This window comes from Penaeus japonicus, unplaced genomic scaffold (assembly GCF_977035675.1).
Source record: "Penaeus japonicus unplaced genomic scaffold, GWHDUDI00000001_assembly GWHDUDI00000019, whole genome shotgun sequence".
NCBI lineage: Eukaryota > Metazoa > Arthropoda > Malacostraca > Decapoda > Penaeidae > Penaeus > Penaeus japonicus.
This window is the reverse complement of record NW_028234421.1, coordinates 36,279,666-36,284,665: the sequence shown is the minus strand read 5'-3', so window position 1 is coordinate 36,284,665 and position 5,000 is coordinate 36,279,666. Positions and strand designations below refer to the sequence as shown.

Here is a 5,000-nt window from a genome sequence, read left to right as displayed (position 1 = left end):
GTATATCCACCTGTATACCTGCACTTGATGTTCCGTCATAGCTTATACATAAGAATGACATGTTCTTTCCTGCCCTCCTCTCAGAAGAACAAACCAAACAGGAACACGAAGTGATGCCATGATTATAGCTTATCATCGCCCCTTAAGCAGAACATGATAAGAACACGTGTCAGCGGGGGTGGGGTGGGGGACTGGGGGTGGGGGTGCTCTTCCCCTGCTTCTTCGCTGCTGCATATTACTTGACCTATTTCTTCTAAACAACAATACTGTGCATCTACTTATTTCGTCATGATTATTCATCACACTTGTTTACCTTTATCGATGAACTTTAAATAACAAATAAAGAACTCATGCTATTTTCAGAAAGGTATTTATCATTCCTTTACTGATGTCTTACGGGGCTTCCATTTTGAGATGGAGAAAGACCAAAGCACATGGCATAATCAGCTTCTTAAACCTCTGACCTTATCCGAGGTGCGGAGGAGGGGAGGAGGGAGGGGGGAGAGGGGGAGGAGGAGGAGGAAGGAGAGGTCGTGAACTGTTGCTGTCTGCATTGCTAGCAACGTAGCACCCTGGACGAGGGGATGCAGCTGTCAGTGATGGGACGAGCTTCTGTCTAGTGAAGAGTGAGGGATTCAACTGCTGCCAGGACTCCTTAGGGGAAGACTCAAGAATATTTTGTGGCAAAGGAAGGAAAGAAGGAGATTAAAAAGTCGTGAAAAGTGGTTTCTGCGATTGACAAGTGTTACAGTTTGTGAAAAAGGAGCTTCTTGGAGACGTGTTAAGTGTGTGAACGTATACCTCAGGTGCATTTATTTTATATACAATTCTATAATTTAAAAATCTTGTCTATAAAGCAGTTATTCAAATGCATGCACATTCAATTGCGTGTATGCATACCTTCATTCTGTATGAAAATAACTGGATAAAGTCTTGAAAGTAAGGAAGTTATCCGTTCAGAAGGCTGATAACATTATTTAACCGAAGTGAAGTGAAGAAAAGCAGAAGGACTCTTTAACCGGACAAAATCTCTGAACAGAAAAAAAAACAATACTTAGAGAACTGGACTCGAAAATCTTACAGACGCGCTACGTTGATGCATCTGTCAGACGCCGAAGGGAACCTCGCGTCTCTGTGGGCGAAGAGAGGGCGAGACATGCAGCTGTAGGCGCTTTGCTGGCATTTACTTACTTAACTTCCATCACCGCCACGTCGAGTAAGTAAACGCGTCTCTGTTCCTGAATGTGTCTGTGCTCTCGACTGACTATCTCTCTCTTTCTGTCTCTCACTTTATCTATCTCTGTTTCTATTAGATATCTGTCTCTCTGTCTGTCTGCATATTTATTTGTCTATACATACACACACATATAAAATATGCATACACACACACACAGACGGACACACACACACACACACACAGACAGACAGACACACACACACACACAAACACACACACATTTTTTCACAGACTATCTACGTTGCTGACATCTAGGCAAACCATTATCTTCCTTCTTGTTTCAATTCAAAGATCTTAAAAAAAACTATTGAAATGCCCTACTAATCCCACCAACAACGATCTCATCATTTACGAAAAATGAAGCAGGAAAATTAACATTACTTCGGAGGCATTGCGCTTTCATTATAGTGCATGCAACGTGTTCTCTGTATAGAAACGTCGGCCATCAAACCCTCATTAAACTCATTAAATATATAAAAGTGTTTGGCAATTTATAGTGATTTCCTCGTCGTGGCGGGGTGTGTATACAGTGTTTTCTCAGTGTTGCGGAATATGCAGTATTGTAGAATGTGCAATATTTTCCCACTGGTGTAGATCACGCAGTATTTCCTCTGTGCTGGAGACTCCAGTGTTTCCTTCGTGATGGAGAGCATGCGCTATTTCCTCCTTGTTATAAAGGATACGTTAAAGAGTATGAAATATTCCAAAAGTGTCGGTTGTCGCAGTGTTTCCTTAGTGTTGTAGAGGATAAAATGTTTCCAGACTATTGCGAAGGATAGCGTGCCTTTAGTGTTACAATTTATACAGTGTTTATTGACATATGCTGATCTGTTTCGTGTATTACTGTATAGGTGTCTGCATCTATTCCAATACTTTCTTTTCGAGAATATTATTAATTCATAGACTCTCGAGTAGTATTGATGACCATAGGAAGATCTTTGCTGGTTTTCTTTACCTTTACCTTTTGCGTGTTGGCTTCACATCTACAAGACTTTCCTCGATGCATTCCTTTGGGCAATTATGATTTACTTTTTATTAATGATCTCTGTCTTGCATTTGGAATCATATCAGTGTGAATGACTGTGTTTACTGCATTGAAAGAAACAAAACTAAAAAAAGGGGATGGGTGGAGAAAAAGTTAGCCAATCTTTATTTATCACCCCGCCCCCCTCAAAAAAAAAAAGAAAAAAAAAAAGATATATAATAATAATAATAATAATAATTAAAAAAAAAGCTTAACGTGTCGCACTGTATAAGTAAATCACCCAAAGAAAAGGGCGTTGTCTGCTCGGTTTAAAGCACCCTCATTCTCTTTAACATAGTCATTAGCACTTGATCTTTCGATAGCGGTCTCCACCCTAATTCCCCGCCAATCAGTCCCTCCGATGAGCAAGGCTGAGAGTCAGGTGATTTGCAGGAAGGTAAGTCGTCCGAGATGCCGTTCAGTCTTGGCAGTTATCGGGAAATTGCGAAAGAAGTTCAACTGCAAATGAAAATTGCAATTAATGATAATAGTGATAATGATAACGATAATGATACTGATACTACTACTAATAATAATAATGGTATAAGGTATAAGGTGATTATAAAGATCAGTAACAATGATGATAATAACAATAACAACTATAATGAAAATAGGAATAATGATTAGATCATGATGATGATAATAATAATAATGACAATATCAACAACCACAACAAAAATAATAATGATTATAACGATAGTAATAATGATGGTAATGGTAAAGGTAATAATAATAAGGGTTATAATGATAATAACGATAATCATAATAATCAAAATAATAACAATGATAACCATAGCTGTTATGACAAAGTAAATAACAATGATGAAAATAATGATCATAATGCTAATAACATTTACAGTAACAACAAACCAACAACAACCATCATAATAACAATAATGATTATAATAATAGATATAGTAAAAACGATAACAAATAATACAGTAAAAGAAGTTGTAACACTGGTATGTTGTCTCATTTTTAACTTAGGTGTTTGGTATTTTTTTTTACATTTCATGAACATGACCGTTTTCCCATTTCTTTCAGTATATTTTGTTAATTCAAAATCCATAGATTACACTCAACTTCAGCATCAGCGTATGCGGACGGAGCCACAGTACAAGCTTTTAGCAATGCATAGCTTATAAACCATGCAATATAACAAATTTAATTTTTTGTTAAGTTGAGCCATACTGAGCCATGACGTCTGTTAAGAGTGTTTTTTTTTTAGTTTGAAGATACCGGTGATATAGCGTTCCATGATTTGAGTAAAAATTATATTCATGAAAAAAAAAGAAATATAAATTCACCGAGTTGCAACAGGCACCGAACTAACTTTATCCCTACCTGCCTCAACAATAACAGCTAGTTGTCTTGCATAAAAAAAAATCACCTCAACCCTAAAGTAATCCTTAAAAATCACGTATGTTTATAAGGTTTTCTACTAGGAATGACATATTATTTAACTTCCATAAATACATGCAGAAACTCTTATTAAACTTTATATTTATGAACCATGCTTTGATCTCCATTAGTTGGCGGATGTGGCGACAACCCGACCTCTAGAGTAAGATCTGCCATTAATTAGATGCATTTCACTTTAATTACATCGATGATACCTTAGGATAAAATACATAGACTAGTGGAGGGGAAGCGGGGAGAGGTAATTAATTACCCATGGGTCAAAAGGGCACAATATTCCCCCTTGATGCTCTCCCCGGGTGGGCGCTGGCAACCCACGCTCAGCCACCGAGACATAACATATATTCCTTTGTGGCATTTCGAAGCTCTGCGCCGTTTGTTATTGTCGTGTTTTGTTTGATTGTTTATCAAATAAAAGGGGGGAAGATGAATATGAAGAGAAGAGGAAAAGGAAAAGCATACATATATATATATATATATATATATATATATATATATATATATATATATATATCAATCTCCCCCCCTCTCTCTCTTTCTGTCTCTTTCTCTCTCTTTCTCTATCTCCCTCTCTTTCAGCTACTCTCTTTCTCTCCCTTTCCCTCTCGAGAATCTGTATGACAGTAAAAAAACGACTGATATAAGCTGTGTGATTTTGGGGTAAAAATGTATGGATGTCTACTATACAGTTATTTGGCGAGACCAAGAAAATGTTTTGTATATTGGTTATTCGGTATATTTCTGGGCATTATGATAATAAAATAATAGGTATATACAGATGCTGGAATAGAAATATGATAAACTTTTATTGTGTGTGTATGTACACTTGCACTGCCCTCTATGGTGTTGTTTTACGATCTTTTACAGAGAAATAACTCCATAAACACTTAAAAATTAAGGAGTCAGCTATTAACCTCACCTGACTGACCACTCCTATTCAACCGCCCTTGATTTCTTGTGTGACTTTTTTCATTATCAATATCATTAACGTTATTGTATTAGAAATCCTGAAGGAAAATACCAAAGAAACAAACGTACTTACTATATCTCGAGCTAACTATTTAGACGATGATGCTTCAAAGGTGAAGTTTAAATATACCTTTTTTGAACATATCATTAGCAACGTGTCGCAATGGAGGAGTGATTAGAGGCGTGTCTTGGTAATTCCAACGGCCCGTTTTCGAAACCACTCCATGCCAAGTGTGGAATCACACGTAGGCTCATTATTATTTTTTTTTTAGAATTTAGCTACTTGTTTATCATTACGTGATGTAATGATGAATCTCAGATGCGTAATGGGTAGAGTGTTTTATACGAATG

At 36.9% G+C, this 5,000-nt stretch overlaps 1 protein-coding gene across 1 annotated transcript in view; it reads left to right on the top strand.

Annotated features, from left to right (window-relative positions):
• The first annotated feature begins 522 nt into the window (after nucleotides 1–522).
• The window catches only part of LOC122267252 (uncharacterized), a 14,150-nt gene continuing 9,672 nt past the window's right edge, over nucleotides 523–5,000 (top strand). Inside the window, exon 1 of the mRNA XM_043037285.2 lies at nucleotides 523–1,216. The gene's annotated coding sequence lies outside the window, so the exon portion shown is untranslated. The remainder of the gene's footprint in view (nucleotides 1,217–5,000) is intronic.